We start from the raw sequence: 12,701 nt of genomic DNA on the forward strand, positions 1-12,701 counted from the left end.
GGACAAAGTTACAAACCGATTACAATGAAATTCAATAGCAGCCTATGGGACAACTAGGCCTTTAATTCGAGACTAATTTTGTGAAAATCGTTCCAGCCATCTCTGAGAAAAGTGAGTGAGTTTAAACAGCCTCTGGAAAACATATCTTTACATAACTTTTGAACCATATGTTTAATCTTTATGAAATTTATATGTTAAGAGTTCTGAAGATAGCCCGTTCATTTGACATCAGTTTTGTTAAAATCGGTTGTGTAGTTTCTGAGATATTGATGCTTCGTGATTTTTACATTTTGATACATAACCTCTAAATCAAAAATCCGACTACAATGAAATTCAACAGCAATCTATGGGGTAGCTACACCTTTCATTTGCAATTAATTTCACGGAAATCGGTCCAGCCATCTCTGAGAAAAATGAGTGAGAAAAAAAAGTTGCACATACACACACACACGCACACACACACATACACACATACATACATACATACAGAAAATGCTCAGCTCGTCAAACTAAGTCGAGTGATATACGACATTCGGCCCTCTGGAGCACTTTCATACCTTTAGTTTTTTCAGTGATTGCTATACCTTTCTAGGAGAAAGGCAAAAATGTTCTCACAGGTGTTTTCTAAATAAGAATCATCATGTTTCGAGTTATTTTTAACTGAGAATTTCTTTTATGCGATCCCTATCCACCGCATAAAAAAAATATTTCAAAAATGTTGTGGAAACATTGTTTTATAGCTACACGTGAAGTTTCAAATGGTTTTTTATGCGATTTATTTTGTAGTCCCTACCCCTCGCAAGTTTGACTGTATATTGTTTCAAGAGAGCTTATGGGGTCGTGACTAGGTTTGTACTGTAAAACCAAAGTAGAAAACCGTTAAATTAAAAAGAAACACAACCTCTTATCTATCTTCACTTTTCTTTTTCTGTCTTCTCTGATCTTTGTAAACAGTTTTATTTAAACTGAGAATGTGGATACATTTACAACAGCCTATTCTAACCTTTAACTTTTAAAAAAAAATGTTATACCTTAGTTTTAAATTTGTATTGCTTTCGCTTAAAGTACAACGCCTTGAGAACAACATTTTCTAATTTTCGTTTTTTAATTCTCAATGAAATAATACTTGAAGAATTTGCTACTAACCCGAAACGGTTTTGTGAAGGACAAAAAATACTTTAGACAAAATTAGTAATCGATTTCTTTATCGACTTTTCTTAATCTCCAGAAGCGTTTCACTGGGAACTCTCAGCATTATTTAGGATAATTTTGCTTTTTGAATTTAAGAAGCTCTTTACAGCAACTCCTACGTCTTAAGGAAATTGTTGTTGGTTGAAAACAAGATTTTTCGAAAGCTATATGTCTCTAGAATGTTTGTGCAAACGAATATATCACGCTAGGGGAAAGCTTTAAGGGGTTATATACTTTTTAAGTTTCTCAAATCTCAAAGTAAAACATCTTAAGAATATTTATACAAATTTTCATAAAGATCTGAGCAGTAAGGAGAAAGTTAGAACGTTTTACAGTGCGCCTCGCCACGGCCGCATAAGCTGAACTTGAAACTTTATACGCATTTATCTCGGAATAGTATTTCTCAAAAAATGATTTTGCCGTGTTTACGATTGAGGTGAAACTACTGAGCCGATTTTCTTCATCTTTTTTTTTAAATGTTAGTTATTAAATTCCCCGGTCGTTGAACGATCGTTTTTTGATACACGAACTTAAACTTAGCCGAAAAAAAATCACAAGAAGGTTGTATGCAAAGCCACGACCGCAAGGTTGAAGTAGAATACTTTTAAAAGAAAGATAACCCGGCTGCTTGCGTGTCAGTCATTTTTTCTAGTAAATAAACGTTGACCGTTCATTGGCAGCATTGTAATTTCTTTTTGTCTGATATTTTGAATGAAGTTCATTGAATATTTTTAAATTTTGTGCAAATGAGAAGTTGAAGTGCTGCCGAATTATAATATGCACATTTAATACGACATCATTAAACGGGAACGGAACAAAGGCTACGGTTATGCAGACCGCGAATGCCGACGCGATGCGATTCGCCTTACCGTGGTGAAATGTACAGCTCTTCTTAAGGCGAAGTAGAGCTATACATTTCAACAGATTTCGTCTTGCCGAATCGCATCACGCCGTTATTTGCGTTCTGCATGACCGTAGCTAAACACTAAGCGACGCAAACACGTAATAATAATCAGAGTATGCATGTAGATGAAGATAATTAACTTTGGATTATAGCGCAAAACGAGAAAATATTAACTCTTCAAATTATCATTTGTTTTCTTAAATTTCAGTTGTTCAATTTTATATCCGATGAAATGTTTGTTTATTATCTGATGAAGCTCTTATATAGGCCAATTTACTAGGTCCATAAATCTGCCGACCGTGCTTGGGAAAGCGCAGTATAACGACCAATCAGAGGTCGAATTTTGTGTTTTGACAAGGCTTAAGAGTTTTCAATAGTACCATAGTTCGAATGATAAAATTGCAATTTCATGCATTTGGTAGGAATCTTAGAAGATTTTCTAATCGATTGCTGCAAAAACGAAGGAAATCCATCGAAAACTAACCGATTTATTAGCATTTGAAATTTTTCTCACTTTTTTCAGTTTTAGATTTTCATTTCACATCCCTATGTAGCCGAACTTCCTGAGAGAAGTATTCTAATTCAGAATTAAATCTTCATTAATTCATTTGTTGTTCTTATAAGGACAATTGTTCAATTTATCATAGGATGTAGTGTTTATCTTACATCTCTGTGTAACCTTGATAGTGAGGACTAAGGCGCACGGTCAACACAATGAGAAAGGTGTTTTCACATTGAAAACTAGACACGGCTTTACTGGAGGAAGTGTTGGCAAATGCATCTACCGCTAATACCACCACTATCATACGAAAGCGCGTCGTTCCATGTGGGGAATATCAACAACGAAAAATGACGCGCGTCTAAGCATAACCCGAACTGTTTCGCCGTGCTGCTCCCATTAACCTTTACATCGGCCTCAGGGAAGTACCGGCTGCATCTGCATCTACCGCTGAGGCTGTCACTATACTGCTATTGGTACCAAAAGCTATTAACTCTTCAAATAAGTGTTTTATTTGTTCTCAAAAGAACAATTGTTCAATTCAAAATTGGATTTACGCAATCGCATCTCTGTAATATTACCGACAGTAATATTCTTCTGAACAAAATGATACAACTTTCCCATTAGGCCTCTGCCATAATAGACGCGAGAAGCGACGCGAACCGATTCGCTCGGCTGTAGGTTGATGTACAGCCATCAGTAGAGCTCGTCCTCAGTTTCGTAGCACGGATGCACAAAAATGATTTCTTGTCGAACCGGACCGATAGCACTCTCATTGAAGCAACAAAATAACATGTTTTGTGTCGTGTTGCGCAGCTTCGTTGAAGAAAATGTTCCCGTCCCCGTGTCGCATGTAAGCAGATTATTGCGTTCAGTAGACAGTAGATAATGTATCCAGCGAATAAACACCGATGGTGCTCTCACACACGCAACGGTTTTAACCCGTATCTTATTGCGGTTTGTAACATCAAGCGATTTCGTTTGCTCGCTGTTGCGTGTTGCATCATGTTGCAACTTGGCAGCTGGGAGACGACGAAATTTTGTTTATGCTGATTGATTGAATCGACTTCATATTAGCTCTGCATAGTCGAACTAACTGCTTTTGTGAATACGTTCTAACAGGGCAATTTATTATTCAATGTCGGTTATGCTGATCGCAGCCTTTGCGCTGCCCCTACAGTGGGGAGTTTACTGAATAAAGTAAAAATTAGACAACTACAACAGAATTTGATTGCATCCCGCACAGAATGTCTGCTTGTGTTGATGCCAGAAAATTATTAACCTTCAATTATTTTTTTATTTGCCTTGAAATAAGCATGTTGCGGTTCAAAATCGGTTGCTAATTACAACCTTTGAGCTGCCCTAACATTGGTGGAATTAAGATACACGGACAACATGCACTGTGGAAGCTATTTCACATTCAGTAAATTAGACGGGTGCGACAAATTTGAATTGCTAGGATGCTTGCGTTGACGAAAATTATTAACTTTCAATGACTTGTTTATTTGCCTTAAAAAAGGCATTTTGATTTCCGAAATTGGATTTCCTGATGGCAATCATCAGGCTGCCCCAACACGGGGGGAATAATGGCTGTCTGGCGACACACGTTGAGAAAAACCGCGCTGCTCCTGAGACGTGGTAACCAACCACAGGGCTAGTGCTGCTGCTAAGGAAGGACGACTGCTGTTGTCGCTGTCTAGAACTATTATGAGCGGCTCCGGCTGAAACAGGCTCTTATATAGGCCAAATAGCATGTTTTCAATTGCAAGGTATATGATCCTGTCGACCGTGCTTGGGAAGCAAGCATATAACGACCAATCAGAGGTCGAATTTTTCGTTTTGACCAGGCTTGACTATTTTCAATAGTACAATAGTGTGAATAATGAATTTACAATTATCTTATTTTGGGAAGAATCTTAGAAGATTTTCCAATCTATTGCTGCAAGAACGAAGGAAATCCATCGAATATTAACCGATTTATTAGCATTTGAAATTGGACATATTTTTCACTTTTTTCGGTTTTAGATTTTCATTTCACATCCCTATGTAGCCGAACTTCCTGAGAGAAGTATTCTACTTCAAAAAAATTTATTACAAGTTTTTGCGCTCAAAACCTGATTTTTTCGGGAAAAACGTTCCCGTTTGCACTGAAAATAAAATACCTACTAATAAAAACGATCATCGGCACACTTCTAAACTAATAAAATAATATGAGTTTTTTATTTCAGTTGCTTTGTTGCGTCGCTATCGTAAACACCGCAAACCTCTTCCAAAAAGAAGCGTTTCGGGGAAACGGCCATCCTTAAATAATTTATATTTTCAATGACTAAATGTGTTTTGTTGTTGTTGAATAACTTAACTGAAATTACTACTCTTATGTAATAAAAACGGTGCTACAAGCTTATCCCAATGCGCACGAGAATCACAAATGAAAAAGTGCTTTTTTGTTTCAACTGTCACCTGAATGTTTTTAAAATAATATGGAAACAGTTTTTGTAATCGAGTAACTATTACTTTCTCTAGAAAAATATTGTGCAAATTTTCTCACGAAAGACACGAAAGCAATGATTTAAAAACAAAATTTCATTTTTTTTGTCTCTGTGATAATTGAACTACAATATATCTAAAGAAACATTTCAAAAGGTCCTATCTGCTTTGATTGATATTTCGATCGGTCACTTTCATTCAATCACCACAACTTATAAAACACCTTTTATGACACGTTATTTGCACAAGTTGATAGCGGAGGGATCACTCCAGCCTTCCGAACGGAGATCACGCTTGGGAGAGTTACTGAAGCTGAACCATAACCAAAACGAAAAGACGCTTCCGAAAAATGATGAAAGCATATAGGACCTTTTGAAATGTTAATCTAGATATTTATTTTTCTCTGAAGAGTCACAGACGAAATGCGGTCTCGATCAACTAGATTAGTTGAGAGAATTCGTTATCGATATTGTTTTCAGCACATTTTGCATGTTGTAGGATAAGTACAACGATACACCGTGCCCCAGTGCTGAGTCGAGAAAATTTCCAGCTCGAAGAGTTCCTCGACCTGATCGGGAATCGTTTAAAAGAATATGCGACCTTTAAAAAAAATTATAAGTTATTAACATTGTCACAGTGATTTTGGTAGTCGTCTTTTTTGGTTTAAACAATTATCAGTAAAAGTAAATATCGGGCTTCATCGGACAAATGTTACTATTTAGTCACCGTGAATTTTTTAAGGAAAAATACATATGTCAGATGTTTTTTTTTTCTTCATCTATAGTTTATTTGACACGGCACAAATACAATTCAATGTTTAACGGCGCCAATTATATCTGGTAGCTTACTTTCTAAAGTATCTTAATAACTAAAAGCAAATTTTTTATCCTCGCTGCCGACTACGAGCTGAAACTAAATCTAACTTAAAGCTAGAATATTTTGCATTAAAAGCACAGGTTTGCTGTTTGATGGTTTTCATTGCCATAGGTAAGCAGCATATTAAATTTGTTCCGCTGCTGGGCCAAGATATTACGGACTGGCATATTGGGTTGTTTCCATCGGGCCTTGAGAGTATCGTGCGGGTCTGATTGCTGTTTCCGGATCCGGGGTCTTAACGTGTTCTTGTCGTTTGGTTGGATGTAGGCGGAAGGGGATAGGACTAAACTGGGGCGTGGATGGATTTCAGGAAAACGTATATAAGGGACATGTAATGTCAGATGTTGTTAGAAAAGAATATGTGATCTTTTTCAAAATTTCGGCGGAGTTTGAGTAATCATCCCTTTTCAATCCAGTAACAAAGGAAGGATCACTTCATTTTAATAAAGTCACATATCTATTCCCTTAAACTAACGTTCGATTACTATTTTTTCACAAGAGACCTCGAATGAATTGATTTTTTGACGAATGCAGATAGGATCTATAATCGTTATCAAGAAGAATGCATGATTTTTTACGGAAGTCACCAAGAATAATTGGTGACGAACACCTAGAATTCAATGGCTGATTGCTAAAATCGGTAAAATATACATATATTATAAAATTTAACCATAATATGATTAAAACGTTTTCATCTAAAATGTCCATATATTTTGTAACTAGATTATAGCAAGACTCACATATGAACAGACATTTGCGCAAAAAGAGCAACAAATTTATTTTTCGTGTTCCTAATATATTCAAAATTTTACAAATGCTATCTAAAACATTATTTTTCTGTGGGCGCATGAAAATTTTAAGGGGTAGGCGATCCACTTTCACAGCGAAAATGGGATTGCATGTGGAAATAGCTCTTGGCATTTATCGCAATTTCAACTTGTTTTATGTTATTGTTTATATATACCTACACAGTTGATTATTTCATCGGTGAAAAAAAAATACAAGTGCAATGTTCGGGAGTTGGTCACGAATAAATTATTTTATTTTGGAACTTTGTCACGGAAAATATTGATGAATTTATTCATAAAAACACCACTCGCGGTGACAATTTAGAAAAATAGAAACGTTTCTGGTTTCTCCTATAAATATCACCAAGTTGAAAATATTTAAATGTATGTGTGAATATTTCTAACAAACCACTTTGTGACAATTGCCAAAAGTTTGTATAAGGCTTTAAGCCCCGCCTTTTCGACGCTTTTTCAGCATTCCTGACCATTTACAGAACATATTCTTCATACGAAAAAGAATCTTCTCTTAAAGGTCACCAACATGTCATTTGTGCGGTCTGGGTAACCTGTGAAGACCCGGGACGAAACATGTTTTTTGAAAATGCTCGTTCTCAGCACTGGAACGGCCGATTTGGGAAAACTAATTCCATTCCACACTGTGTCATGTGTTATAAAACAACATTCTACTACCAGTTAAGCGGGGTCAAAGTCAGAAACAAAAAAGGTGTAATAATTAACCCATAACGAGAAGCGAAGCGTTTTTATGCTTTTCTGAGCATAACGCGAGATCAATGTGTTTTTGGGTTTTTCATGCCTTAGAATGGTTTTTTGACGATTCTTCGCATAGGGTTTTGAAAGGACACAATTGTAGGCCAAATTTTTAGAATGGTTAGTAATTGAACTTCTTCTGGTACTCGAAGACATTTTCAGAGGTTTGAACATCAATTAACTAACATTTTAGTAGACTATTCACTGTGTTTGCCAAATCAGAAAATAATTTAGTTACTCGGAACAACAAATTATTCTTGGGGAAAATTCATGATTGATGTGCAATGTTGTGCAGCATCAGCATCGTACACAATCGAAGCAATATTCATATTCATATTCCATTCATATTCCACACTCACATGTTGGAAAGAAAATAAATCATTTAGCGAAAAAATGAAGCAGCTTGAAGCGAAAGCATACACTTTTTTTACTGTAGGCTTGTTCGTAAGAAAAAATGATTTACGGTGGCGTTTCATGATTATGATTATACGGCTTACTTTATTTTACTTTGTTGGCCAACGGACCGTTTACCGGTCGAAAACCAAGCAAATTAGAGATGTTCTGTCTTTGATAGCCGTTCTCCAGTTACCTTGTACACCAGGAGATCGAGCATGTTTTTCCACCACGCACATTCACTTAGTGCGAGGTTCTCTGCTGAATATAGTTCCGCTGAGTTCATCGATCCGCTTCCTTCAGCGTCCATGCTTCATGTCAATAAAGGGCAACCGGGAGGATCAGCGTTCTATACAGCGCTAGTTTTGTGCGAGTTTGCAAACTGCGGTTACGACGGTACCATTAAACGGGGTAACATTGATCATTTTTTTTCACTTTTTCGTGAGTATTTATATATTTTACAACTGAAGTACAGGTTTCATATTTTTAGAACCAGTACTGGCATCCTTAGAACTTGAGCTGTTAGTTTTTAAAACCCTTCGAAAATCTTGAATATTACAAACATTTTTTTTCGTCGTTGTTTCAAATTTTCTTATTTGGGGTAACTTTGATCAGTTTCAATTTTGAATAGTTTTGAAACCTTTTTGAACTAAAAATGTTGGATAATGCTTTGATAACATGTTCAGAGACGCTTCCCGTTCTTCTTGATTGCTCTTACTGCAGAGGATAGTCCTGTCCTTGCACCTAGCCGCGGTATGTACTGCGAGTCATTTTTATGCCATATGTCATTTTACCTTTCGATGATGAAAAACGTAAACGTTGGTCGCGAAAGTTGCCAGAAGTATTTTGTAAGTCAGCAATCGTTGTAAAATGTTTGTGTTCAGAAAACGTATGTTGATAATATATGCAAGGCCTTTCCAACAACGGAAGTATCAATAGGCCAGCTCGTAGGCCAGGATGATGGCTTGGCTAAAGTATAAAAATGGACTTTCTTAACAAATATAAATTAATTAAATGTAAATGTAATGAATTTGATTAAATTTTTTTCTAGTCGATCGAGAAAATTAAATAACGGATTTGGAAAACATGTCAATGGATACGAAATGTTCAATATTCGCCTAGTATAAAGTGCTTTTTTGGCACTTACTGAGAATAAGAAATATTACGGTCAGGTTATTTCTTAAATTTGGTTAGAATAACAATAAAAAATTTCAACCAATGCAATATTGTCCAGACCTCGAATGACACAAGACTAAGATGTTATACTCAAATTTAGCAAAAGTAATCACGGAGCAGTTTAATTTCAATTATTCATGAGAAGGGTAAAACTGTTCAATGTTACCCCGCTGATCAATGATACCCCGTTTTACGGTACTACGGTTACGCAAACCTTTGCTGGTTGCGTAGTCCGTAGATAGCCCTGTTCGCAGGCGTTTCCCAGTTCTATCGAAAAAAAAGAAAATGATACTTCACACACTGATGAGAAATTGTTTGTTCTGGAGTAGTCACGCGATGCACAAAATGATCGATTGTGAGCAGCAGCAAGAGACAATATTTCAGAGTCCCAAAAGAGTCAACAAACCAGCACACACTGTAAACTTGGTTCGAAGCTGACCTAGGGATTTATTTTACGAAGTTTTTAGATGGCAAAATGGCCACCATGCTCCCCAGATCTGAACCCAATGGACTTATTTGTCTAGTCCTAGATTACTGATTACTGAGGATCTCCAGCTTGGGACAGTTTAAAGGGGTTGTCCAGAAAATCTGAGATGAAATATCCGTAAAATCCGTCGGCGTCCTGCGACGGCTTTGAGAAGCGTTTGACGTTAATGAAGCTAACTGAGAAAGGGGTTATTCTGAAACATCTGCTGTGGATGTTCACAATTAAATGTAGTAATAAAAATACTCAGAATTAAGGTGTGTGATATTTACATAACATTATAAAACTTTAAAATTGTATCCGAAATTATTCGAATTCACTTATCTGTCAAAGTTAATCTAGGAGTAATTTTACATATTTCTGTAAAATTTCTCTAACTTCGTCAAAATTCAATCAAATTTGGATTTAGTATTTCGGGCAAATCGCGATAAGCTTAGAAAACTTAATGAATTTAATTGGTTAAGCTTACAATATAACCATGATTGTACCATATTATTGTTACAATACTGATATTCTACCGAAATATAAATACTTTAGATTTAGAGCTAATTTTTGACCATGTGCAACAAATCGAGTTTAAATCGGTCGAACGAGGATCAAAAGAGAGCATGTTTGATAAACGAAATGAATTTAAAACGGATTTTTTTTATAAAGTAAATTTTACTCATAGCCATTGGAGTTTTCTTCGGCACATATAGGTACTTATTTTAAAAGAACATTGTTTTGAAAAAAAAACATGAATCGAGTAAAAGAAAGCACGGATCGCGTGCTACTGCAGCTCATTTGCTTCTACAGTATTAATTTTGTTATTATTGAGATTGCGAAACCTAAGACTTGCACATTTCCTCTGATCCAATTTTTATTTTGTTCCGCTTATTATCTCCTGCAGACTTTTTGACGCCTTCTTCCAATCGCTGTGAACCTCAAACTCGATTGCGATAGCTTTCATCGTTTATTGGTTCACATCAAAGCGTCTCAAGCGGTAGTGAATGGCAACTGGAACCTAATACCTGTTTTACAACATCTCTGTAATAAAAATCCTATACTTGCATTCAGAATGCTCGTGCGAGCGTGGAAGAAGAAGAAGAGCTACAATCTCTGATAGAGATCCGTTTGTCGTTTGGTGGTTAGTCATAGGGGCAAACGGTTAAATGTCAAGTAAGCGGCGTTGCTTAATTAACAACACGGGGCGCTTACTGCAGCGGCTAACGCACTGCACTGCGGGTGGTTAGAATGCATCATGCGGTATCTTCACCTAGAATCGCTAAAATGTGAAGAGTATTTTTTTCTCTGCTCACCATGATTACCGGTTTCTCACATCAACTGCCGAAGAAGGACGCGAGCTTTTTGTAAACCTAACTAACAAAAAACTGATCCTCTAAACAACTTGAATATTTTAAATTGATTTGACTTACTTACTAACGATCAATCAATTTCAATTTTTATTATTATATCCCAACTTTAATTCCTTCTACACTGATTTTATAAACTCTGCCATTCCAATGGACGATTCCGATTGTTAACGCCATAGAATTCGAGAACGAGCGTGGGCAAATAACAATTCAACAAATTTTATGAACAATTTCAAACCTATTTTTAACGTTTAAGCGGCTTTCAATTTAGGTCTAGCTTTTCTATGCCATGACATCTGATTTACACATGACAGTCACCAGAAAATCTGATCAACGAGACGACTTTTATGGCGTAGTTCAAATACCGTATATTTGATCGACTGCAACATGGCATAACTCCGAAGGAACGCGAGGCGAGACGAAGCTAGCCCAATATTTTACACCCCTTTGCAGTAATACTCCCACGCACTCGAATTTACATATCATAAATACTCAGACGTTCCGTGAACATTTTACATACGCGAATCTCGCGCTACAAGACATTCATTATGACATCCAGCGAGTTGAAACTGCATGAGAGACCCTTTGGCATGTTCACCTCTCCACTAACAGTATATTCATCTTCTGAAGCGCGATGCCGAATCATAACCAACGCGATTGAATTATATTTGAAAGGTAAGCACATTACTGCAATAAATTCTTCATACGCATTTCAAACGCACGTGGCGAAGTGCCGACTGCGTCGCGACGTGGAACGATTCTGTCACGGCACTTGACATTTGAGAGCATAAAGTAGCAGGGGCGACGACGGCAACAGCAGTGACAACATACAGCAATGTCCGTGATGACGCCTCATGGTGATTGCAATATATACTAAGAAGATGCTGTTGGTGAAGCATTTCAGATTAAGCGTTTATGTGATTACGGGTTACAAAGCTGCTGCTACAATGAGGACAACAACGGCGTTGGAATTTAACCTGCTGTTAATATCAAAATCGCGGAAATATTCCAGTTCATTTAAGCAACCCATTTTTATTTGTTTCAGATAATAAATGATTGATTCAAAACTAGTTCTCTCCAACCCTTATCCACTATCTTTTACAAACCTAAGACAACTACTTTACAAGCTGCCAGTACACGGAGCTTCTAATTTTCATTCAAATCTCCACTCCACCACTCCTCCCAGCATAAAATGGCTTCTTTCCACCATATGATCCACCGTATGGAATCTTTGCCTCTCAGTAATGAAGGTAAGAAAAACGAAATGGAATATATTTTTGATATTGGTGAGCAGAATGGATATAACAGAAGAACCATACAAGCCATTTATGACAAAAAGAAACGAATCCAACATAGGAAATCTCACACAACACTCACTCCGCTAACAGAAGATCGGAAAAGAGTCGTGGTTGAATATGACGTCAGTTTCACTCGTCAACTTCGTAAAAAATTTAGAAAATTTGGTATCGATATTATCTACAGTAGTAGAAATAATCAAATGAAAACAAAGTTGGGGTCTACTAAAGACACTATTGACAAATTACATAGGGCGGGTGTTTATAAAGTTGCATGTCCACATTGTGATAAAGTTTACATTGGCCAAACAAAAAGAAATTTAGACATCCGGTTTAAGGAACATACTTCAGAACTTGTAAAGGCTAAGAAAGACCCAGAAAAAGGAATAACTCACCATTTCAGATCCAAAATAGCCGAACATATATTTCATGAAGATCACGCTATGACTACCGACAACATTAGTCTAGTTCGATCAGTAACATCCCCT

At 36.6% G+C, this 12,701-nt stretch overlaps 1 protein-coding gene across 2 annotated transcripts in view; it reads right to left on the bottom strand.

Annotated features, from left to right (window-relative positions):
- The window catches only part of LOC129730415 (mucin-2), a 104,216-nt gene that overhangs the window by 63,871 nt on the left and 27,644 nt on the right, over positions 1-12,701 (bottom strand). The gene's annotated exons all lie outside the window — the stretch shown is intronic.

This window comes from Wyeomyia smithii, chromosome 3, assembly GCF_029784165.1.
Source record: "Wyeomyia smithii strain HCP4-BCI-WySm-NY-G18 chromosome 3, ASM2978416v1, whole genome shotgun sequence".
NCBI lineage: Eukaryota > Metazoa > Arthropoda > Insecta > Diptera > Culicidae > Wyeomyia > Wyeomyia smithii.